The sequence below is a fragment of the Vicugna pacos genome, unplaced genomic scaffold (genome assembly GCF_048564905.1).
Source record: "Vicugna pacos unplaced genomic scaffold, VicPac4 scaffold_19, whole genome shotgun sequence".
Taxonomy (NCBI): domain Eukaryota; kingdom Metazoa; phylum Chordata; class Mammalia; order Artiodactyla; family Camelidae; genus Vicugna; species Vicugna pacos.
This window is the reverse complement of record NW_027328740.1, coordinates 66080929-66107571: the sequence shown is the minus strand read 5'-3', so window position 1 is coordinate 66107571 and position 26643 is coordinate 66080929. Positions and strand designations below refer to the sequence as shown.

General features: G+C 40.7%; 2 long non-coding RNA genes across 3 annotated transcripts in view; one reads left to right on the top strand and one right to left on the bottom strand.

The window, feature by feature from the left end:
- Positions 1-3673, top strand: part of LOC140693161 (uncharacterized) — a 62334-nt gene extending 58661 nt beyond the window's left edge. The window contains exon 4 of the long non-coding RNA XR_012068870.1: positions 3430-3673. This is a non-coding gene — a long non-coding RNA (uncharacterized lncRNA). The remainder of the gene's footprint in view (positions 1-3429) is intronic.
- The window catches only part of LOC140693145 (uncharacterized), a 733405-nt gene that overhangs the window by 673190 nt on the left and 33572 nt on the right, over positions 1-26643 (bottom strand). The window contains exons 4-6 of one of the 2 annotated variants that reach the window (XR_012068848.1): positions 25902-26128; positions 24671-24839; positions 24408-24494 (exon numbers count right to left, since the gene is read on the bottom strand). This is a non-coding gene — a long non-coding RNA (uncharacterized lncRNA). Of the gene's footprint in view, positions 1-24407; positions 24495-24670; positions 24840-25901; positions 26129-26643 lie in introns of those variants that run through there. The other variant, XR_012068849.1, reaches the window with a different exon arrangement.

The following is a 26643-nucleotide window of genomic DNA, read 5'->3' as shown; positions in this document are numbered from 1 at the left end:
ACATACATTTCAAAAATTTTCTCCTAGAAGAAATAAAAGCAAGAATAAACAAATGGGACCTAATGAAACTTACAAGCTTCTGCAGAGCAAAGGAAACCAGAAATAAAACAAGAAGAAAACCTACGGAATGGGAGAAAATTTTTGCAAGTGAAACCGTCAAAGGCTTGATCTCCAAAATATATAAGCATCTCATACAACTCAATAAGAAAAAAAATAAACAACCCAATCCAAAAATGGGCAGAAGACCTAAACAAGCAATTCTCCAAGGAAGACATACAAATGATCGAAAAGCACATGAAAAAATGTTCAATATCACTAATTATCAGAGAAATGCAAATCAAAACTACAATGAGGTATCACCTCACACCAGTCAGAATGGCCGTCATTCAAAAATCCAAAAATGACAAATGCTGGAGAGGCTGTGGAGAAAGGGGAACCCTCCTACACTGCTGGTGGGAATGCAGTTTGGTGCAGCCACTATGGAAAACAGTGTGGAGATTCCTCAAAAGACTAGGATTAGACTTACCATGTGACCCTGGAATCCCACTCCTGGGATTGTACCCAGAAGGAAATCTACTTCAGGATGACACCTGCACCCCAATGTTCATAGCAGCACTATTTACAATAGCCAAAACATGGAAACAGCCTAAATGTCCATCAACAGGTGACTGGATAAAGAAGAGGTGGTATATTTATACAATGGAATACTACTCATCCATAAAAACCGACAACATAACGCCATTTGCAGCAACATGGATGCTCCTAGAGGATGTCATTCTAAGTGAAGTAAGCCAGAAAGAGAAAGAAAAATGCCATATGAGATCGTTCATATTTGGAATCAAAAAAACAAAAACAAAAACAAAGAAACAAACAAAAACAAAGCATAAATACAGGACAGAAATAGACACATGGACAGAGAATACAGACTTGTGGTTACCAGAGGGGTTGAGGGTGGGAAGGGATAGACTGGGATTTCAAAACTGTAGAATAGATAAACAAGATTACACTGTATAGCACAGGGAAATATACACAAAATGTTATGATAAATCACAGAGAAAAAAATGTGAAAAAAAAGAAAGTAGAGAACAAGGCTATCAATAAATGATAGAGTAATAGGCATAATATTACTTTATTAGGAATAAAAAATTACTATGAGAAACCAATCCTTAGCAAGAGTGAATGGGGGAAAAAAGAGAATGTGCTATGAAATACAGAAGAAAAACTAGAAATAAAATACACACAAAAACATAATCGGAACATAGAAATTTTATATTTTAATACATTTGTAAAATTGTAGAAATAAAAAATGCCAAAATTGACATTGGAAGAAAAAAAATAAAAAGTAGAAACAGTTGAAAATAATTTTAATAATAATTTAACAGAAATATCCCAATTTCAATATGTAATCTATGTGAAAAACGTTGAGATAGTTTACATTTTTTTTTCAAATAAAGTCTTGAAATCTGAAAAAAAAAATTGAGGACACTGTACCAGGTCTTCCAATGATTTAGCTAATTACTCCAGTACTTGAATCCACTGATTTGAAGTGTCAGGTTTATAATATTAGTAAAATCTCAAAAATATTCACGTCTATTCTTGAAATGCATTCTATTTCATTCATACTCTCAGTGCACTATTTCTGTACTCTTTCCACGACCATAGATTAATACCTCCTAGAGTTGGTACTATTTTTTCCTTTTCCAGAATGTCTGTAATACTACAAATTCAAACATCCCTCCTCATTATTTTATTTGTATATTTGTGTATATTTCTGGAAGAAATTTAGGATCACCTTTCAGATTTTTTTCTTAAATCCATTTGGGATTATTAACTAAATTTGCATTCAGATTCTAAATTTGTTTTGTAGAAAAATTGTGCTATGTTCCCGAAATTGAGTCTGCCCAATGAAGAGTATGGTGCATTCTACTGCTCATTCAATCATCATTTTTTTTCTTTTTTTAAGTCATTTATCAGAATCATCTTAACATTTTTCATTAATTTATTTCTGAAAAGTCTGTGCCTTTGTTGTCATTACAAATGATATCTTTTCTGGGTTTTGAACTGGGTTGATTGCTAATAAAGTCTTAATTTCTGGCTTCTCTTGAATAAGAATGAGATCTGAGAGTGTGGGGCCCTCTTTCCAATATGGTGACTGTGAGCAGTGCGTTTCCTTAGGATGTCCACTTGCCAATTTGCCAGTGGCTGCACCCACTCTGCACATTCCTGCTACTTACCTGCCCCCTGTAGGCAGATGAGTTCATGTAGGGTTAAGTGGGTTATGGACACAGATACTGACATCACTGCTGCCACGCTGCTGACTCTGTGGCATCACTAACTCTGGTTCTTGCTCTCTGACCTCCCTGAATGTGACAGCTCTTTTTGGGTTATGGACCTACTGCATCTTTCCAGCACTGTCGGCTTTTCTGCAACACACCCCTGCCTCTCAGGTCAGAAGCAAGTGTCAGCTCCTCCTACACATCCAGCCCATCCACGGTCTTGTCGTTCCTGGCCAGAGTGGTCCCTACCCCTTGACTGAGCAGTCACACTGAAAGGACTATAAATTTGCCTCTCATTCACTGTCTTAGTTACACACCTGTGCTAGGTATCTTTAAAGGTCTGCCAGTTAGGAGGGTAGGGTCCAAAAGTCTTTTAGATCTCTGGCTTTATCATTTCAAACCACTACCCCACCCTGTGGAACAGATTTCCGCAGATCTCTGCTGCCCCACCTTTAGCTGTAAATAACAGACAGAGAGAAAAGAACTTCTAAGCGACCACCATAACTTTGACTTCCTGTGACCACACAGGCCATAGAAATATCAAGGTAGAAATTCCTGAAGAAGGATATTTTGCTTATGAAGACACTTTCATTGCATACCTTTCTGTGACTTGTAATAACTTTATAGACTCTCTGAATGTGCTGCACTCACCTTCCCAGACTCCAGGGAGCTTGCTCACTTGCCTGTTTTCAGTGCATTTCCTCCAACATTCCCTATGCAGAGCTTTCCCAAAAGTACATTCCTTATTTCTATTTAAATTGTTAGATACATCCACAATATTCTTTTTTTAATCCTGAATTACAAATCATCTTCCAAGATTGTACTATTTCAACACTGAGAGTGAATAGTATGCTTCAAGATTCCCAAGTTTATTACCAGCAAATAACTATGGTTGGTTGAAGATTTTTAATTATGCTACTCCTACTAAGGTTATATACATGAAAGAAACAGGTTGTAATGAGTCTTCTACCCAGAGATTTTATATTTGCCTTTTGTTTGGATTCTTTCACTATTGAACATTATTATTGCAATGAATGCCTTTTCTCTTTGGGATTTACTTCACCATATTCCCCTCTCTTTACAGGATTAAAAGATTTTATGTTGTCCTCCCATCCATCCACCATTCCATGTTGTGTATCCATTCCTTCAACAGGTATTCAGTTTGGGTTCGCCACCTTATTTGTGGCCTCTTTCCAGTGGCCCCTCTCTTGGCTCTGGAGAACAATATATTGGAAATCAGAGTGGGTACGTGGAAACTTGACTACCCGGTATAGTCGCATGGTGCCAGAAAAAACCCAGGACATCGCAGCATGGCAGTCCACCATGCAAGGAACAGCAATTCTGGCTGTGATGGACCAATGTGAGTAAAAAGGCTTCAATGAGCGAAGACCTAGAAAAGTCCAAAAATGCATTGGCGTTGCTTCCTAAGGATTCCAGTGTTGGTTATTGTTTAATATGAGAGGGAGCTGCTAACACTATTATTGTTATAAATGGCATAGTTGTTGAAACATTAATTGTTATTATTTTAAATATATTTTCTTTATAATTATTATTTGTTCCTTACAAGACACACACTTATCTCTCAGAACTGAGCATGTGGAGAGACGTTCGTTCATCCAGCACAAAGGGAACGGGTTGCAGGAGAAACCCTTACTCTGGTTTCTCAGTATGTTTCCTAGTGCCTGTTTGAAGTTTATGCAGTTTTCACTGTAAATCCCTTTTGAGCAAGTACCCCCCATATATATGTATGTACAGTAGATTCCCACTGAAAGAAACTGTGTTCCCTACAAGCTAGGTGATTGACGGCTTCCACACACACTTAACTCTCAGATCTGAGCAAGTGGAGAGACGATTTTTCATGTAGCATAAAGGGAACGGGTTGCAGGAGAAACGCTTTCTCTGGTTTCACTGTCTGTTTCTTAGTGCCGGTTTGAAGATCCAGCAGTTTTCAAAGTAAAACCGAGTTGGAGCTACTACCTCCCCATATACACGTATGTACTGTATTTTCCAAGTGAAAAGAAACTTTGTGCTCCCAACAAGCTAGGTGAAGGACGGCTTTCACACACATTTATCTCTCAAAACTGAGCATTTGGAGAGACGTTCGTTCATCTAGCACGAAAGGAACGGGTTGCAGGAGAAACAATTACTCCTGTTTCTCAGTCTTTTCCTGTGCCGGTTTGAAGTTCCTGCAGTTTTCACTGTAAAACCGAGTTGGAGCTAGTACATCCACATGTATATCTATGTAGTGTACTTCCCAACAGAAAAGAATCTATGTGTTCCTAACAAGCTAGGTGATGGACACCTTTCACAGAAACGTATCTCTCCAAACTGAGCATGTGGGGAGACGTTCGTTCATCTAGCACAAACGGAACGGGTTGCAGGAGAAACACTTACTCTGGTTTCTCAGTCTGTTTCCTAGTGCCGGTTTGAAGTTCCTGCAGATTTCACTGTAATACCGTGTTGGAGCTAGTATCTCCCTTTATATACTTATGTAGAATATTTTCCAACTGAAAAGAAACTTTGTATTCCCAACAAGCTTGGTGAAGGACGGCTTTGACTCTTACTTATCTCTGAGAACTGAGCATGTGGAGAGACGTTCGTTCATCTTGCACAAAAGGATTTGGTTGCTGTAGAAACACTTACTCTGGTTTCTCAGTGTGTTTCTAAATGCCGGTTTTTTGTTCCTGCAGTTTTCACTGTAAAACCAACTTCTGAGTTGTTCCAATGAATATATATTTACATAGTGTAGAATCGAACTGAAAAGAAATTTTGTGTTCCCAACCAGCTAAGTGAATTTCGGCTCTCACACACACTTATATCTCAGACCTGAACATGTTGAGAGACATTCGTTCATCTAGCCGAAATGAACTGGGTTGCAGTAGAAACAGTTACTCTGGTTCCTGTATGTTTCTTTGTGCCGGTTTTAAGTTAATGCATTTTTCACTGTACACCCTATTTGGAGCTAGTACCTCCCCATTTATATATATGTAGTATAGGTTTCCACTGAAAATTAGCTGTGTGTTCCCAACAATCTCTGTCATTTAAGACTATAACTCGCACTTAACTCTCAGAATTGAGCGTGTGCAGAGACGTTTTATCATCTAGCTTAAAGTGAATGCTTTGCATGGGAAATGCTTACTCTGGTTTCTCAGTCTGTTCCCTAGTGCTGGTTGCAGTTTTATGCAATTTTCAGTGTAAAAACGAGTTGGAGCTTGTACCTCCCCAGATACATTTATGTATTGTCGTTTCCCACTGAAGAGAAAGTGTGTGTTCCCAACAAGTAAGGTGATTTTCAGCTTTCACACACATTTAGCTCTCACATCTGAGCATGTGGAGAAACCTACTTTCTTCTAGCTTAAAGGGAGTGGGTTGCATTAGGAATCATTACTCTGGTTTCTACAACTTTTTCCTACTTCCGGTCTGACAATCATGCCGTTTTCACTGTAATACCTAGTTGGAGCTACTACCTCCCCATATATATTTATGTTGTGTAGTTTTCCACTTAAAAGACACTATGTGTTCCCAACACACAAGGTGATTGACGGCTTTCACACATACATAACTCTCAGAATTGAGCATGTGGAGTGACGTTCGTTCATCTAGCTTAAAGGGAGTGGGTTTCAGTAGAAACAGTTACTCTGATCTCAGTCTTTTTCACAGTGCCTGTTTGAAGTTCATGTAGTTTTCACTGTAAAACCGAGTTGGAGCTTGTACCTCCCCATATATATGTATGTAACGTAGTTTCCCTCTGTAAAGAAACTGTGTGTTCCCAACAAGCTTCTTGACGGTTTTACAGATACTTAACTCCTAGAACTGAGCATGTGTATAGACGTTCGTTCATCTAGCTTAAATGGAATGGGTTGCAGTAGAAACACTTACTCCGGATTCTCAGTATTTTTCCTAGTGCCGGTTGGAATTTCATGCAATTTTTACTGCAAAACAGATTTGAAGCTAGAACCTCCTCACATATATGTATGTCATTTAATTTCCCACTGAAAAGAAGCTATGTGTTCCCAACAAACTAGGAGATTGACGGTTTTCACACACACTTAAATCTCAGAATTGAACATGTGGAGAGATGTTCGTTCATCTAGCTTAAAGGAAATGGGTTGCAGTTAAAACACTTATTCTCGATTATCAGTATGATTCCTCTGCCGGTTTTAAGTTCATGCAATTTTCACTGAAATTTCCAGTTGGAATTTGTTCCTCCCCATATATATGTATGTAGTGTTGTTTCCGACTTAAATGAAACTGTGTTTTCCCAACAAGGTAGGTGACTGATGGCTTTCACACACACTTAACTCTCAAAATTGAGCATGTGGAGAGACGTTCATTCATCTCACATAAATGGAATGTGAAACTGATGATCATGACCAGTGCTTGTAGGAAAACAGTAAAGAGAGCATTAATTTAGGGCCTTTATAGTTATGGTCAGGAGACATTAAAGAGTTTCATCTTCAGCAGTTGATTTCTTTTTTTCAAACTTCAGAAAACTTGTATTTAATGTAACTGGATATAGATAGTGAATGTCTGAAAGTTTTGAGCGACTGCTTCAAATTAGAATAGTTAATTTGCTTTTGGTCTTTAACCTAAGGGAATATCCAGATGTCCAGTGGCAGTTCCAAAGCAAGGGCCTGATCCTTGCCTTATCATTTTTTATGTTGAATAGAAATAACTGTATACTAGGGTATTGTGATTATCTCAAGAGCTGCTTGGATATGTATATGGAAGTTATATTTTCAAAAATTATAAATATCATGAAAATCAATCAACCTTGGAGATATATTTACTATATTTTTTCTTCAATAATATAGATTTAGATAGCTCTTCTTTATGTAAAACTTATGAAAATAAGTTGGCTTTATATAACTCCTTTTTTGATAAATCTTTTAAAAATAGGTTTTTTTATCATTTGCTTCTTAAAAATAGGATATTAATTGCACAATATGTATTTTCCTTCAAGTTCATACTATTTTCTCTATAGTACCTTGAGTTGTTTAGATAATATTTCCCATAGTGTTATTTATTTTAAACACTCAGTATGTGCTTTTGTCTGTTGCTTTATTAGAGAGCAAGAATTCTTTATTGTTTTTAATAAAATATACTTGCAGGAAACTATAATGGGATTCTTTCATTCACAGAGTCAAGCAATGATACCTGTTTTGTTAGATCAGGTGTCTAAGCCTCTCAACTTCCAAAAGATTACATGGACACAGTTAAACACGTCATAAATGATCGACTCACAAAGTTTATTGTGTTCCTTGATTAAAGGTGTAAATATGGGTCAGTCTTAAACTCGGATGTAAAGCTCTTATGAATTACATGAGTCTTCTCCAAAATTCCTTAATTTGGGCTTTAAACCCTGCAGTAAAAAACTGGTTTGAAGGAATAAGAGAGTCGAGAATAGATTCAATCCAAATTCTATGGGAATAAACAAAGCTAAATGTTTCAGTCATTTTTTGAAGCAGAACAGATATGTTTTCTGCACCATATGATTTTAATAGTATTCATCTGAACATACGGTTTAGACACCATGAGACCACAATCCAACAAACAAGATCTCAGGCAAAGCAAAAAAAACAACTGAGGGGATTTTCTGTTGCAAAATTTCCCCTAAATAGAACTGTAATAGAGAACAAATCTGACGCCATATTGGATGTGTTCCTTGAGTTTGAAGCACTGCGCCCTGTTTTCCGGGCCTAACCTTGCTGGCTCTGCACCTTTTGTAAAACAACGTTGTCCTTAGCCTAAAACCTGCAGGAAAGCCTATTCTCGGGGCTCTGACCTTTAAGGATGTTAGCACTTCTGCACTTATGCAGGGATGGCAAGTTGCAAAATAGAGAATAGCCTTTGTTTTGTTGGAGGTTTACAGGGACACCATGGCCTGACCCACATGGATGGCTGCAAGAACAAGGAATGCCTGCAGCAAGAAGTTTGCACAACCAGCCACACCCCTCCCCTTTTTAGCTTAAAAGAAGCCTGAATTCTGACTCGGGCAAGATGATTCTCCAGGACATCTGTCCCTCATCTTGGTCTGCCAGCTTTCTGAATAAAGTTACGATTCCTTGCCCCAAAACCTTGACCCCTGATTTATTTGTTTATCACAGTTGTGCAGCAAGAACAAGGTTGGCCTCGGTAACAGAACCAGCGTTGTCATTCCCTCTGATGTGAAATCTCTCTGGGTGTACACGTGCTTGCCTGGTGCTGGCGGTGGTGGTGGTGGTGCTCGTGGGCAAAAATATTTCACTTCTCAGGTTTTCAATAGGCTAAAATTTCCTGCTATTTAAATCAACTCTAGACTTTTACAGAATCACCTGCAGCTGTGCTTCTGGAAGCTACAAAAATTCCAACAATGAAAAAAATTCTATTGTCTCCAGACAAGATACTTTTCCTCAAAAGTGAGCATCTCTCAGACACACTTCAGGAGTACAGATAGATGCAGTGTGTTTCATTTCCCATGCTGTTCCGACACAATTTTCCACTTATATCAAAGTAAATTAAAATCGTTCTTCAATAGCAGATTCTCTGGCATGATACAACAATGTCAATTCGACTTATTTATTGAGCCAGAGCAGCTTTAGAATAAATGACTTTATACCAAACTCCTGCTTGATTTCCTGTCTTTTCCCTGGTGGCTGATTTCTTCTTCTTTCTTCCTAAAGTTCTCCTGTTATGGGAAGTTAGCCTTTACTGTGCACATTTAATTGGGAAGACACAAGTTAAATATGTGGGGGGATGACATACATATTTAATTCTTACTTATACTTATATACAAGCACAGAGGACCTGTGTCTTAGAAGATGTCACTTCCTAATGTGGGCAAGAGGATGGTCTATTGTTCAATCAATGACCTAAAAGCAGTTTTCTAGGATATAATAAAGCAATGCTTGAGTGATAAGACAGAACAATCCCTGGATACGAACCAGTGGCATGAATCAGTTGGCGCACATGTGTGCACGGACACGCCCGTGCCCACGCAGCAGCCTTGGAGACACTTCATCTGTGCTGATGGAGCCAAGTCATGCTGGGGAGATGAGGAAAAAGTGCCTAATACAATCAAACCAGGACACCTGATTAATGGGGAATACGAGTCAATTGAACTTTCTGGTTAGCTGAAGGTCAAAGAAAAACAGTTTAAGTTTCAAACGTCATTGGTAAAAATTTCCTTAAAGGACAGGAGCCTGTTTTCCTGCCTTGCTAAGAGTCATATGGCATATTAAACATGACAGATTCATACTTCTCTGACTGTGGAACGGGAAAGGCTTTACTGTCATATTTCTGAACATTAGTCTATGTTTTGCAGCACAGTGGGGACTGAAAATGGGGCAATTTGAGTGAATGGGAATGGACATAAGCTAGCAGTCAGTGACTGTGTGTCATTTGCCAACTTTCTCCAAAAAGTAAGAGTAGCAAGCAAATCAGATATATTGAGGGTTCTTTAGGTGGGGAGTCGGGTGGGCTGACAGCTCGGTGGTCCCAGGTAGCTTGTTTTACTGTGTAATTTTGTGACTATGATCCAGACAGTGACACATTGTCAAATTCTTGTGCCTGTAGCTTTGATTCCTGGCCAAGTCTGTGTAGCCAATTTTATCGATGGTGCATAATGATGTTAACTAACATTCCCTGAGGACCAGGTTGTGTGACTTCCATGCATTGACTCACTGAATTCCCTTTGTGGTACATAACAGTCTTAAAATATGCAGCAGGGAATTATTCTGTCTGCAGGTGATAAAATGAAGCTCTGAACTTTTGAAGCCTGGCCCGAAATCATGCAGATGGGAAGACGCCGTGTTGGGAGCTGAGCTCGGGCCAGACTACAGATCCTGAAGGGCCCAGCAAGTCCCCTCACCCAGAAACCTGGCCCACAGCCACTGCCAGGCCCTGTTCTGTTTCTGTGAGTGCTCATAGGAAAATGCCAGGGACTCAGGGTCAATGTGACTTGATTAAGAAATTCAAACTGGGATAGCCTTTTGTTGGGGACTGTAATCTGGGAGTGAAACTGGCAGTGAAGTAAGGGAGGAAACAGCCCTGGTTGTAAGAGTATTTCTAGGGAAGAAGGTTCCCTGTTGGGCTGGCATGGGAATCGCTGTGGTTGCGAGCCCCCTGTTGCCCTGTGGGGTTGTGGTCAGGGAAGGAGAGTGGCTGTTCAGACTGGTCATAGTCACTAGTTTTTAAACTGCTGAGTTCTGTTCCCTCACAGCTCAGACACAGGCAGGACATGAGGATGCTTTGCTAATGACCAACAGTGGGTAGCAAAGGCCAAAGGTGGGGTGGGGAGGAGAGATGGGGTCACCTTCTGGAAGAACCTCTGCCCCAGGGGACCAGGAAGGTAATGAATGATTGGGGATGCACAGAGGGTATCTATGGCCTCATCAGGTAGATCCTACTTTAAACTGTCTGGAATATATGGTTAAATACGGTGGAATGACTGCTCTTATTTTACTTTCTACAATCTCTTAAACGGATAGATTTCCATCTCCATTATACAAGCACTGCTGGGTAAATTTTACAGTCATGTGAGGATCAAACGAGTGAGTACTTATTAATACTATTACCATGCTTCTACGGAATTAATACTTCAGCAACAGTATAATGGCCACGCTTCTTAACAACTGCCGGTGTAACAGCTCTTGTAAGTCACAAATAATAATTATAAAGAAAATATATGAAAAATAATAACACTTACAGTTACAACAACTATGCTGTTTATAACGATGATAGTTTTAGCATCTCCCTCTCATATTATACAGTACCCAACACTGGATTCCTCAGGAAGTAACGTCAATGCATTTTTGTACTCTTCAAGGTCTTCACCCCATGAAGCCTGTTTACTCATATTGGTCCAACACAGCCAGAATTGCTGTTCCTTGCATGGTGGGCTGCCACGCTGCGATGTCATGGGCTTTTTCTGGCATCATGCGTCTATACAGTGTAGTCAAGTTTCCATATACCCACTCTGATTTCCAATATATTGTTCTCCAGAGCCAAGAGAGGGGCCACTGGAAACAGGCCAGAGATAAGATGGTGAACCCAAACTGAATACCTGTTGAAGGAATGGACACACAACTTGGAGTGGTGGATGGATGGAAGGACAACATATATTCCTTTACTCCTGTAAAAGGAGGTGCAAATGATGAACCAAATCCCAAAGAGAAAAGACATTCATGGTAATAATAGTGTTCAAAAGTGAAAGAATCCAAGCCAAAGGCAAATAAAAAATCTCTGGGAAGAAGATTAATTACAACCTGTTTCTTTCACATATATAACCTTAGTAGGAATAACATATTTAAAAATCTTCAACCAACCAAAGTTATTTGCTGGTAATAAACTTGGGAATCTTGAAGCATATTATTCACTCTCAGTGTTGAAATAATACAATCTTGGAAGATGATTTGTAATTCAGGATTAAAAAAATATTGTGGATGTATCTAACAATTTAAATAGAAATAAGAAATGTACCTTTGGGGAAGCTCTGCATAGAGAATGTTGGAGGAAATACACTGAAAATAGGCAAGTGAGCAAGCTCCCTTGAGTCTGGGAAGGTGAGTACAGCACATTCAGAGAGTCTATGAAGTTATTACAAGTCACAGAAAGGTATGCAATTATAGTGTCTTCTTAAGCTAAATATCCTTCTTCAGGAATATTTATCTTTATATTTCTATGGTCTTTGTGTTCACAGGAAGTCAGAGTTGTGGTGGTGGCTTAGAAGTTCTTTTCTCTCTGTAATTTACAGGAAATTGCTACAGGTGGGGCAGCAGAGATCTGCGGTAAGCTGTACCATGCGGTGGGTGAGCGGTTTGAAATGATAAGGCCAGAGATCTAAAAGACTTTTAGACCCTCCCCTCGTAACAGGCAGACCTTCAAAGTAAACTAGCACAGGTATGTAACTAAGACAGTTGATGAGAGGCAAGTTTGTAGTCCCTTTACGTTTACTGCTCAGTCAAGGGTTAGGGACCACTCTGGCCAGGAACGGCAAGAGAGTCCATGGGGTGATTGGGTAGGAGGAGCTGAAATTTGCTTCTGACCTGAGAGGCAGGTGTGTGTTGCAGAAAAGTAGACTGTGCTGGAAAGATGCAACATGTCCACAGCCCAAAATGAGCTGTCATATTTAGGGAAGTCAGAGAGCAAGAACCAGAGTTTGTGACGCCACAGTGTCAGCAGCGTGGCAACAGTGATGTCAGTATCTGTGTCCATAATCCACCTAGCCCTACATGAACTCATCTGCCTACAGGGGGCAGGTAAGAAGCAGAAATGTGTGGAGTGGGTGCAGCCACTGGCAAATTGGCAAGTGGACATCCTAAGGAAACGCACTGCTCACAGTCACCATATTGAAAGAGGGCCACACACTGTCAGATCTTCTTCTTATTCAAGAGAAGCAAGAAATCAAGACTTTATTAGCTATAAACCGAGTTCAAAACCCAGAAAAGTTATCATTTATTATGACAACAAAGGCACAGACTATTCAGATATAAATTAATGAAAACTGTTAAGATGATTCTGATAAATGACTTAAAAAAGAAAAAAAATGATGATTGAATGAGCAGTAAAATGCACCATACTCTTCATTGGGCAGACTCAAGTTTAGGGGACATAGAACATTTTTTCTCCAAAATAAATTTAGAATCTGAATGCAAATTTAGTTAATAATCCCAAATGGATTTAAGAAAAAATCTGAAACGTGATCCTAAATTTCTTCCAGAAATATACACAAATACACAAATAAAATAATGAGGAGGGATGTTTGAATTGGTAGCATTAGGGACATCCTGGAAAAGGATAAAATAGGACCAACTTAAGGAGGTATTAATCTATCGTCATGGAAACAGTATAGAAATAGTGCACTGAGAGTATGAATGAACTAGAATACATTTAAATAATAGACGTGTTTATTTATGAGATTTTAGTAATATTATAAAACTGACACTTCAATTCAGTGGATTCAAGTACTGGAGTAAATAGCTAAATCATTGGAAGACCTGGTACAGTGTCCTCACTTTTGATATTAAAATAAATTCCAGAAAATTTTTTAATTAAAAAATAAAACACCAGAAATAACCCAACATGGTTTAATCTTTTCAGATATTCAAGTGAGAAGAACATTCTAAAAAGCTTTTGGAACAAAGACCAACAACAGCAAAGGCCTAGCAACTCAGCAAGGCCAGCAACGCCCCCTGTAAACCAAAACTAACCCTCGCCCAACCGTCTCTCACCGACCTGTGTTTCTCTATGATTATTTCTACCCTGGCTTCTTCCCATTAAAGTCCAGTTTCTTGGAGAAGTGCATGCGCTGGTGACTCCTCCAGGGCTCATAACCCTGCAGCCCCCACGGCCCTCACCGTGGCGGTGAGACAGGAGCTGCACTGCCAGTGGCTGCGTGTTTCAAACCAGTGGGCATTTTCAGCTCCTGTTTATTTGATTACCAGGTAGCTTTTTCCGTGGAGAAATATTTTCCTCTCAGTGGAATGTTTTCCCCCATTAATTTTTGTTTTACTTAAATAAATTAAAAAATCCCAGTCAGAAAAGTGTGTGTGCACATATGCACACACACAGATACACACAGATTTGTTTTTTAAAGGCTACCGAAGTGTAGTCCTTCTCCTCCTTTTCCCCAGGCCTGTCAATTAAAAGTGGGCTTTATCCCTTGCTTTTTTGCCCCACACACCCCAGTTTCTCACTATGCTCCTTTTAGTCAGTGTTCAAATCCCTCTTAAGCCAGGTTACAGCCTTCTCTGTGTTGCCTCAACTAGCTTCTCCCAACTGCTCTGCTATTCTTCTTTCTCTTGGTGGACCTCTCTTCCCCATTTGCCATGTACATGGCCCTTTTCCCCAGGGCCTCGTCTTCAATCCTCCGCCTGGCAGGACTGAATCGCCCCCACGGCCTCACCCACAGCTCCTCTGAGCTCCTGACTGGTGAATCCAGCTTAACAACGGACATCACCCCTCAGATGTCCCATAGACACTTCACAATCAAAATTCCACGCACAGAACCATCTCCTCGAAACCAGCTCTTCCACTTACACTCCCCCTGCAGATCTGCTCTCCGGATGGGTCACTGGAAAGTCACCTCAGAAGCTCCGGCCCTGCAGTCCCCTCTGCAACAGTCACCACTTCTACCGCCCATGTCTCTATCCCTCTGCCCAGGGCCTCTCTGCAGACGTGTGCCACCTGTTGTCTGAGTTACCTGGGGTGGTCCCCGAAATATCATTTCCCCCCAAAATATGGGCCTCCCCCCAAAAATTGTATCTTCCATTCTGCTGCCAGAATAACCAGATCTTCTTCAATGTAAACATGCAATTCTGTTGCTTACAAATATACCAATATATCCCTGTTTCTTTAAGGATACATTCAACTCTAAGCACACAAGGCCCATCGTGACAGAGGCCTTGTGCACCTGATATTCCCACCTGTGGATCCTTTGTTCTAGCCCTACTTGTTGTTCTTCAGTCTGGCCAAGCCGCTTCATGCAGTGTACTCTTATATGTCTCTACCTCTCTGCATGAAGTGTCCACTCCCTCTACCACACGTTAGAGAGCTAACTTCCTTTCACCTTTCAAAATTCAGTTCAAATATCCCCAGCTCTAGGAAGTCCAATTAGTGTTCACCTGCTTAGCAATCCATCAACTACTCACCAAGTCTCGCCTGGCCTGGGGAGTGCAGACACCAAGTCTTACCTGTCTTGGTATACCCAGCAGTTGATACAGTGTTTGTCATAGCAGGTGCTCAGTGTTTGTTGGTTGGATAAAAGAATGAATCAGTAAAGAGATGAGAGGTCTACAATCCCCCCTAGTTGCTCAACTGCCATTTTGGAAAATTCATTCTGCGGATTTAAAGAAATGTCAGTGCGGGTGGTGGGCAGACATTGCTGTGGGTACTCTAAGTACAAAGCGGTACATTATGGCTTCCAGATTTTAAGACTGATAGATTATTTCTCTTATGTCCCATGTCTGAGTTCTCAGACAGCAGGATCATTCACTGGGGGGAGAGAGATATTGTGGTTAATAACTCAGGGTTACTCTAATAATCTCAAAGGATGGTGGGGAATTCACTAAATCAAATAAAAGAGAAATTTCACTCAGAAAAAAAATATGCCCTATAGAACCTTGTGGGGGCCTTGGGGGCAATGTTACCGCCAACTCATCTAAGAGTTGTGTGTGAGTGTGTTGAAACTCCAAGCTCAAGTCACTTAAACACGTATGAGAACCAGGGTCCAGGCTGTGGTGCTCCAGACGTGGACGGGAATATGAAAAGCCTTACTACTGCCTCCGACAGGATCAGTCCAGCCGGGGAGCACAATGGACACGGACACGATTATGCACCATCAAGACAAGAATCAAGTGCAATTCATGCCTAGAGAGGAGAGCAGAAAATCTCTAAAAAGTGGAGGGTTCACTGCCAAGGCTTGGCAAGAGTCCTTCCAGTCAGAAAAGCAGAGAAAGGTGCTTCAGGCGAAGGAGACTAGTGTTGGTGGCTGGGTGCGACGCCTAACGAAGCACGGGTGGAGGGCTCCAGGGTCATCTGTCAGTAGCTGTTCCCCATCAGCAGCTAAGAGGCATAATTAAAAAGGCAGGTGGGGTGTCATTAATGATCATGGGGAAAACTGGTAGGAGGAAACTGAGGTCAGGAAATCACCATCAAACGCACTTTATTTTAGAGGAACAAAAATAATTCAAAAAGCACATGAAAACTCTATCTCCCATGAACGAAAAGAACACAAAATAAGTTTCCCTCCAGCATTGAATACAGAATAACAGACTGCCTACTCTCAGAAATGGATTGAATTTTCTAATTCGTTACGGATTATTTAGATAATAGGAAAACGAATAAATCTGAACAATCTCTCTAGAATAATTGTTACTCTATCCTGTTTTACAGGGTAGGGGGAGGCTGAATTATTTAATTGGTATTTTAATGAGACTATAATGGTCTAAAATTCGTATTAATTTCTCCCCAAAGCATACAACTTTTCCTTTCAATGACATTTATTTGACATACCTAGAACAATAACTATTTTCCAAGGCTTTTTTCGTGTGTGTTAAAATGCCAAATGATATGCTGCCCCCAGAATGTTGTTGTTTTTATTAATGCTGATAATAGCCCCAATAAGACATATTTACCATTATGACTCATTTTGGAATTACAGGTCATTGGCTTATAGTCCTTTTGAAAATAAGCAGAATAAATGAATATAACTTCTACACCAGGGACTGCAGCTGCACCCTTAGTGGAACCTGGTCACGAAACACAGCAAAAGCAAATATGAAACTCAAATGAGACACCAGGACACAAAGCATAGCTGACTGAAGATGCCACAAAATGACCTTTCACTCACTGAAGGAACCAGATGTGTTTCCATGTATAATATATATTTTTTAAAACAATTATTTTATATATAGAATGTAATTTAGGAAAAAAAAACTCCCTCTAACTGTAGACTTATAAACAGGAAGCACAAAGGGGTGCCTTTGCAGACATGAACCCGCATGCAAAAATACAAAGCCTATTGACCAAAATCCTTTCATGTCTCCTAAACTTAAAAAAAATAAACTAATTCAAGGCAGTGGTGAGCTGAAATGGCTCAGATACAAAACGTTCACATCATCAGCCTTCAGGTAGATAAAGTGTGCCATGCTTAATAGAAAAAATGACATTTCCTATGGAAGTTAATTTTGAGATGCATCCATTTAAAGGCAACCGAGAGCTCAAAACCAAGTTCAACCGTAGAGAAACAGAGCCCAAGCAAAGGTACAGATATGTACAAAGACATTGGAGAAGGAAGACATCTGTGCTCAACCGATACGCCAGATCAGCAAATTCATCCTGAATTTCAATCCAGTGATGTGCCATGAGGTCACTCAAGGAAACAGGCAGAAACCATCGTCCAGAAGATATTGGAACAATGTCAAAGGCAGGTATGAGATGTGGAAGGGGTGACCCTGTGAACCTTGCTGCCATGAGATAGGATGCTCTTGCGGGCTTTCTGCATAGGCTGGCTGGCTCACATGACTCCGTTTAGAAGGATATCAGCTAACAGCTTTGCCACACGGGCTACAGCCCGAGCTGAGTCACATCTAGTAACAGATCTGAGTTCATCCTTAGACGACATGACCAGAAGGATCTGAGAATCAATGGTGGAGACGTACCTGAATGAATATTCCATTTCATTCCTTGGCAGTAAATCTTCAGCTTTGTACAACATAAATAATGACAAAGATTCACACTGGCACCTTATTTGAAAGACTGACTGCATAATTGCCTCCAATGGAGAAAAGCGGGCTCCGTTTCGGTATGCTAGGTCATTGTTTTGCTCGGTAACCGATGCTTCTGAGACCCAAAACATACTCTAGTATAACCAACAACACCGAAATCTCCACTGATGACTTGCTCATTTCAAGGTATTCATAAAATAACCCCAGTTTGCCCATGGGATACAGATGGTTGTCCCGTTTCCATCATGGGGTGGTCTGTTCGGCTTCCGAAACTATGGCACCATTAGATTCATGACCCAGCTGCCAAACAGATCAAATTATAAGGCAGGATATTATCAGACCAAGGTCATAAAAGTATTACTGACATTTCAAGCTGTACACATCATCTTTCCATGAATTTAATTTCTTGTTTTTAGGATAAATTTCTTTTTATTGCTGCCTCCCTACCCCCAAATATTGTGAAAACTAGTCCTGACTACGTACCTGGGTTTACCAAAATTGTAACGACTACTACTACTTTATCTCCTACCTCCTTTTCAGGTGGGCATTTAAGCTTTTAGAAGATACCTTCCCTCATTTGTCTTTTTTCCCCCCATTTCTCTGCTATTATCCACCGTGGCCTTTCCAGTCTGAAACTCGTCAGAGAAAATAAGGTTAAAAGAAAGAAATACGGGGTCTGTGAGCTGGTGATAAGCGCTGCGAGGAAAATAAAGGAGGGCGAGGAATGTGTGTTAGGGAGGATTGGGGATGGGGCAGTGACCTTTGAATAAGGCAAAGACGGAGGCAAAGGATTGGGCAGAGGAGGGGCAGAGGGAACAGTGATCACAGGCCTGGAGGTCCCTCATGCTGGACAGACAGCATGGAGACTGGTGTGGGCCAGATTTAATAGCAAATAAGTAGTGGTTTTGGGGGTGGAGCCTAAGAGACCTCAGTGAGGATGTGAGCATTTTTCCCTCGGAAGGAATTGCGGAGCCATGGAGGGTCACCAAGCAGAAAAGTAATACTCTAATGTTGGATCAAACAGGTCCAGGATCCTAATTTAAGCTGAACAAATCGAGGGCCAAAGAAGTGACATACCGCCTCAAAGTCAGTGCAGAGCTTGAAAGAAACACAGCCTCGAATCGCAGCCCAGTGCTCTGCCCCTCCTGGATGCTGTCCCACAGAGCTCTCTCTAACGTTGTCTTTTTCCTCACTCAGAGGCTTGTGGGCAAACTGAATGCTTCCCCCTTTTTCAAATGGCAATTTGCCCTGAAATAAAATCGGAGTTGGCAGTGAAACAAGGCATGGACCTGTAGCCTACAGAGCTGTTTTCCCTGAAAGCAACAGCTGGCACGTGGCTTACTCGTGGAGTTCAGCAGAAGAGACAGAGCAACAACAGACAACTTAGCGTCTGGCTGAGCTTCGGCTGACTGCACTGCACGTTTGGATGGATTTCAAATTTGGACAGTGAGGCGGCTTCACACGAAAGGCAGGTGTATACATCATGCATGCCCACACGTCTGTATGCACACACACACGGACACACACAGAGTACATGATGTGACTTGTAAAGAGCTGTCCCTGCTAGGTTTCCCACTGCCACTGATCTCAGCATTAACCATTTACTGGCCATGCTCCCAGGTTTGCTACGAGATTTCTTTGCAATGGAACATGCCCTTCGCTTCAGAAACTTTCCCCACTTCTTTGAATGATATTAGGGGAAGAGCAGGAAGCTCTGGGAAGTAGTGGGGATATGGACTCGAGATACCCCTGAATCTGAATCCACACTTCATGGCTTATTTGTTATTTAACTTTATTTACACTCCAAATGCAATTGTTGGGGATCTCAGGAGATGATTTACACTCACTGCTATGGCAGAATGTTGCGGTTAATAGACCCACCACTGGATCGTCTTATTCAACACGTTCTTCCAATAATTCAGATTTTACTGTATCACAAATGCCAATTCTATCTTTTGATATCTGCTTTTCAGTATAATTATCTTCCTTCTTTATTCTCTAAATCTTATGATTTTAAAACATTTTTCTGAGAAGTGGTCCACAGGCTCTTTACTTATGATAAGATGATAAAGAGATCCTGGAGATCAAAACCACATTTAAATCCTGAGATAAACTCAACTCTGTCATATACATGGCTAGGTTTAGTCTGAAAATACTTTAGTAATTTTTGCATCAAACATCAAGGTCTTACTGTATAGCACAGGGAACTATATTCAATAACATTTAATAGCCTATAGTGAAAAAGAATATGACAAGGAATATATATATATATATATATATATATATATGTAAGTATAACTGAATCACTATGCTGTACACCAAGAATTAACACAATACTGTAAACCAACTATACTTTCAACAAAGAAAGTTGAAATAAAATTGGGAGATGAAACTTCCACGGCCCAGGCTGCTGTCAGGATGAAAAGATTCAAAGCAGGCCAGGTATTAGCAACCCCCCTAACACATTAAAACCCCATATGGGGTCTTCCTTTTGAGCAGCACAGGCTAACCGGCTGTGGCCACCTGTAAATAGGGTTGAAGTCACTTAGACCCTTGGCTTGGGAACACCGTGGCCACAGGGCTGTGGGTCACTGCAGCACCTACGAGAATGACGGGGCCAGCCTGCTGCTGAAGCCGCTCCCCAGGCCGCAGCCCAGAGCGCTGCAGGCAGGTCTGAGGTCCGGCCAGGAGCGCGCAGCTCCACGGCCACTCGGAGCCCTGCGGTACGGGTGGCGCTGGGAACGCGCTCGTCCATCACCCTTCCTGGCACCCAGACTCGGGAGTCTCCTGGGGGAATTTTTCTCTGCCTCATACTTCCTGTCTCAGCCTCTTGTGGAATCCGGTCCATGCCCCAGGGAAGCAGGGCTTTTACTCCCCTGGACCCAAATCCATCACGGTTTGGATCCAGGTTGGAACTTCCATGCTAACTCACCTGGCGCTCCCTTCTTGTGCTGAACTGCCCTCCCCCGTCGATGGCATTAGGTCGTATTAGAAGTCCTGACTTGCTTGTCCTTAGCTAAGACTCTGAGCCTGTTGCTCAGTCTTCCTGAGTGGAACCACTCATCTGTGGCAGAAAAGCTTGGGCTGGCGTCTACCCATCATTGTCCTCGGTCTTTTGGGTTTTCTGTTGGGTTATGGTTCTCGTGCAGGGATATCAATTTGCACATGAGAAGCACCTGTAGACATTTTTAAAATTACAGACACTGGATCCTCCCCCCTCTCCAGCCAAGGCTGGAAGCTTTCTCCCTGTAGCAGGGGTTGCACAATCATTTGCTTGGGAAGTGACCCCACATATTGGCATAATCACAGTAAATTCCCCTTTACTCAGTGCTTGCCACGTGGCATTTTCTACTTCATGTTGTCTTCGTACCTTCATTATCACATTTAATCCCTGCGTTATAGATTGTCACCATTTCTGTAGAGGACATTCCCACTTGTTAATCTTGAATACAAGCATCTTTGACTGTCTTAATGTATTTCATTCCTGAGTTTCCTGTTCCTGAATTTAAAGAGTGAATTATGGACACATGTATTTAAGATTCTCTTATTATATGTGCCTGACTCATCGTCTAACAAAATCATATCTGGAAAAGAGAGATTTTCTATTTTAAACATTTGCTTTTTCTTATTTTATAGTAGTGCATAGACACGGTGGAAAATATGGAAAACATATAAAGTAAGTAAATTACAGCCATAATTATCTAAACACCAAAGGACAATGCTATGTAATTTTGGCCATTTAAGTATTTTTCTTAATATTTTATCATAAAATTTCCCAGGGCAAGTTGCTTAACCCTGGAATTGTACTAGCTTTTTGTCAAGAACAGAATAACATTCCCAGAAATGACCCCAATATCAAAAGAGTATGTGAGGCTGTGAAAGCCACAGGTCTCTCAGCTTATACTCTGAGTCCTACAAAGAATGCTGATAATTCACTGATGTTACGCATTCGATGCCTGTGAGTCGCTCACTCACTCAGCTGGCTCGGACTGAGACCTACTTTATACCAGGTGACGATCCAAGTGCTGGGGAGATCCCAGCGGGAGCCTGGATCACAGCATCACTATACTTCATTTGCTCCCAGAATCCTTCTCAAGAACCCAGCATGGAATTGGGGGGTGGAGCCAGGTGAGTTATGGTGAAATTCATTTCATTATGTTCCTTTAGACATATTTAAATAGCATGAAAATAGTCGCTAAATTAGATAAGTTTTCTTTTCCCTTCCTATGTATTTTTGAGGATCGGTATAGTTTTGGTGCAGCAAGAGTAATTGATAGATCTTTGGTATGTTAGGATTTTATATGCAAATTTAAGATGGAAACTGGCACATTATACAAAGTGAAGAGGCAGTGAGGAAAACACAAGCCATCCTCGAATTGGCTACCATTCAGCTTTCCTGGTTTTCAAACAAGGGAAACATAATTTAAAATATATTCCTTAAATATTTTAACACTTAGTAGAAATACATGGAGGCAAAGTTCAGCTCACTGGAACCTACAGCAATGTGCTTATTTAAGCGATGGTATAAACAGACCACAGATACTATAATTCACCCTTTACTTTAGCTCATGTGAGCAAGTTTCATTTCACATGAATTGCTCAGTAACAATTTAGGGAATATATCCTTCTCCTTGATTGGTAAAAATAGCTCACTGATAACTAGATTCAACCAAACTTAGTGTTAAATAATTAACCTATTTCCTTAAGGAAACACTTTTGAGTAATCTGAGTTAAGTATTTCCTCTATCTGTTCTATTTCTTTTCACAGAGAAAAATAGTATTATTTGCACATGTGCTACTTTTACTCCTCTGGAAAAATCTGACTGTGGGCTCAGGGTTAGAGTTGTCTAGTACACAGTAGGGAAAAGAAAAGATTCATTTCACAGCAAAGATCAGAATCTTGTTTTTTTTGAGGGGCGTGGTGAGCTGGGGGACAAGGGAAATGCCTTTGTTTCGAGACAGACCCCAGGAATCCATACTGAAGCTGGAGGATGAAGCCCTTGTGAAGAAATGTGGAAGGACACACTGACACGCAAAGGGGTTCACTCGGCAAAAACAGAAAGAAAGAAAGAAAGAATAATTAATTTAACTGCCCTATAAAGAGAATGGACAGAAACTTGGTAATAAGGGAGAGAGAAGGAAGGTTAGGGAAGGGAGGAGAAACAATGAAAGGGAACTTGGATGCGGTGGGCAGAATACCAGGTTTCTGGAGCCTACAATGAAGGATGATAAGAAAAAAAGTAACAAAGTTTAAAATAGTTTAAAAATTAAAAAACGAAGTTAAAAAATAAATGTTTTTAGACTGGCATGGAAGATGTTAAAATGATGGAATGTTTTATTTCAAAATTCAAGTTGTTTGAGTTTCTCCTCCTTGCTCCAAAAAAAGAGTAAGGCCTGCTAGTGTATGTGGTTATTGGGGACACCACAGAGAGGGGTGAGCTCTGCAGTTAGGTTGGCCAGGAGCAGAATTTTGGTGTGGAATTCAAGACAGAAGAGAGATCAACAGTTTTATGAGAACAGAAACTCAAAGCCAGAAATTATCTTAAAAAGTTTAGTGTGGTAGGCAGAAAAATGATCCCACCCAAGATGTCTATGTCCTATTCCCCAGAACATATGATGAGGTCACGTTCCCTGGCAAATGGAGCCTATGATTACAGATGAGGTTAAGGTTGCTAAACAGCCAACTCTAAGAGAGACGAGCTGGATTATAGAGGTGGGCCCAGTGTAATCACCAGGGTCGTTAAAGGAGGAAGAGGGAGGAAGAAGAGGGGAGAGAGGAGAGGTGATGTGACCACAGGATCAGAGTCAGAGGCACACAACCAAGCTGACCTTCAGAGAGAGAAAAGAAGTCACAGGCCAAGAGACACAGGTGGCCTCTGTAAGCCAGAAAAGTCAAAGATACAGGTTCCCCTGAGGCCTTCAGAAACAGCCCTGCAAATTCTTTGACTTCAGCAGGCTTCTGCGTTCAAGAACCCTACAAGGTTAAATTTGTGCTGTTTAGTGGAGACATTTTCTTTTTTCTTTTTACTACCATGTCGTTTGTGGATACTTGTTACAGCAACAACAGAAAGCAAATACAGTAATCTCCTTGAAATGTTCAGAAATTGCAGATAACACTGAACACTGAACACTGAACTGTCCACCTTGATGTGGGATTAGGGTTATGTGAAAATCAAAAGGACAGTGTGACCTTTGCTAACATCTGCTTTTCTCATTTTTAGGAAGAGAACATTAAGTCAAAACCTCTGTAGTTATTATTTTAGACAAGTGTCTCTTAAAACATTATGTAACCCTGTGCCTTAGGACCCCAAGAAAGTCTCTGTTCTTAGAAGAACAAGGATTCACAGAGATAGGGTCTTACACCTGATTCCCAGAGTGTTCTTTTATCGGCAATGAGATCTGGGAATATCATTTACCCTCTTTAAGCCACAGGATCTTCATTTGCAAAAGGAAGATAATAATAAGGATTATTTGGGTAATTAAATTCTGCACACACATGCACACGCACACACACATTTAATACAGTGGCTAGCACATACTAGGCACTCTACAAATTCCTGTTATGGATATTTAAATGCATGTATAAAAGGAGGAGAAAGTTGTGGGAAGTTGTGGGAAAACGTAGTTCACGGCCCCAAAAAGGGCCATCTCTAGAAAGGCTCTGATTAGTCACTCCCCAGTTATGGGCTAATAAGCAGAAACTATAGCACTTGGGGATTTAAGTTAAACATAAAAAGGAAGGTATTTAAGCATAATTATTAAACAGCAGGTACGTTTACACTGTTGGCTGGATCATATTATCTGGAGAACTGTAATAAGCAGAGAGTCTTCCCTGTTTTAGAGATGGGCACACAGGGAAATGATGTGGATGGGTGGGCAGTTCTCACCCCAGGATCACATGAGTGAGTACTCATGGAAGTAACACCTCTTGTATGTTATTCCAGATGGACTGTCCTCCCATGATTATTGTCAGCTGTGTCATCAATTCAAGGAGACAGCCACCTGGGTCACACTGGAATATTACAAAGAAAATCTCATTTAAATTTTAGATAGCTCTAACATGAAATAAAGTAATTATTTTATGTGTGAAAATGTCTAAGGAACAGAGAGTAAAGACACTCTTCATTGGGCAACTAAAAGAAAACATGAAACAGGTTAGACTGTCAGAACACAAAGCTGTATTCACACCTCTTCTTTTCTGTATTTTCACAGCCAATACACCAGATCTCCCTGATAAGTCACAAGTCTGCCCTTAAAGAATGTGATGTAGAAACCCGAGGAGTAGTAGTTGACAAACTGGAACAAGAACACCTTCATGGCTATGTTGTTCTCATAGTCAGTCTGGTCGTTGGGAGCTCTGCAGATAGAATAAAGAAAAGTTAAATCTATAAAACTGTTAACGGCTTTGAGACCCTAATCAAAGCCATGGACACATGAGTTAATACGTTAATATGTATATATATATACACAATTCACACTGTTTTCATTTAAGCTGTTTTGAATTCATTAACATAGCTACTATGTTAATTTCAAGTGTACACACTGTTGTAAGAGTTTCTCCCACTATCAATGCAATATCCCACAAGGCAAAAAAAAGAAAAAAAAAGTCAGCCGTTCCTTAAAATTTATAAGCACAACAGTATCCAATGGGCAAGAACTGTCCTCTGTCAGGTGTAAGTTGACAGAAAGCTACTTTAAACATCCTGCTAAATGATATTCTCTTGTCTCCCTGAACGGCAGTAAGGTAGGACTATTGAAGACAACAAACAAAACACGGGGCAAATTGCCAGAAGCATTGGGGGAACATAAAATGGGTCATCCTCCTAGTTCAGAATTTGAATTGTCTTAGTCTTTTCAGAAGATGACCACTGAACAGACCACTGGGAGAACCACCCAGCCACATGCAGCGTGTGGGAAGCACTTAACTTGGGCCGCTAAGCCGCTGGCTGGGATACAAGCCAGAGAGAAGAAACATTTATTATAGAAGCCACAGCTGATGAGAATGGAGCTACACTAACATGAACAGCATGGGGGGAAGACACATAACAGTGTGATTACTTGTCCTCTCCATAACACACAAGCAAATCTGCCTCTGGAACCACGACCCTCTTCCACTTATTTGCAATACAGAGACTATTTACTTTCAACAATAGGGTACATGATCCAATGTAATTGAAATTATTATTAAGCACTGGCCTGTTTACACAGAGCTTGGACATTCTAATGCTTCCTTTGTAACTTTTACTAATGCAAAGCTGGAGCTAATTCACTTCTCAAACAGGCTAGAGAAAATACGTTTCCACTTGAAGTTTTCTAAAGACTGTAGTGTACTGGAATTGAAGTGCCTAAAAGATAGTTTCTGTTTTGACTTGGTTCTAAAACTGGTGTAGAAATGACCTCAGCTGCAGGAGAAGCTTACCAGAGTCAGGCATCATGATTGCCACTTTCTCATATATGGCGTTCAGGGTCATGAAGATGATAAAACTGATGAGGGAAGCAGTGATGGTCATGGCCCACCTGCACAGTCAGGTAATTCTGGATTGGGTCTCTTCCATTCAGGTTCTTGGGAAGTTTTGCAGAAAATAAAATGAACACTGAAAGTCCGTAGACAGTGATCCCAATGATGGAAGCAATGGTCATCAGGACCTGACAACCCAAAAACCCAGCAGCATGAGACTCACTAATGATCGTAGCTTTACACAGAAAACTTTCCCCCAATTCACGCTTACACAGACAACATGCATGTGCTGTATACCTCACATAAACGTGAGAAGTGATGTAAATCGCACATAAATGCCACAAGAGATGTGAATACCAGGCATGATAAACTTTAGTGGAGGAGGAATGAAGGATGTCAAAAAGGATGAGGGCATCCACTAATGTAACATGCTGACAGCAGGAGCAGCTGTGTGCAGGGCATAGGGAATATATGGGAACTCCACTTTCTGTGAATTTTTCTGTAAAAATAAAACTGCACTAAAGAAGGAAGCCTATTAAGTACATCTTTAAATGGGTGAAAATGGAGTAACTGGTGGCATGTTCTTTTGGAGACAAGTCTTTGATAACAGAACCAATGAAAATACCCCTTCTACATCTATAGAATTACTTTGGTTATGAACTAGGTGTAACCCATGAAAGGGATACGCTTCCTTTCAAGGGAG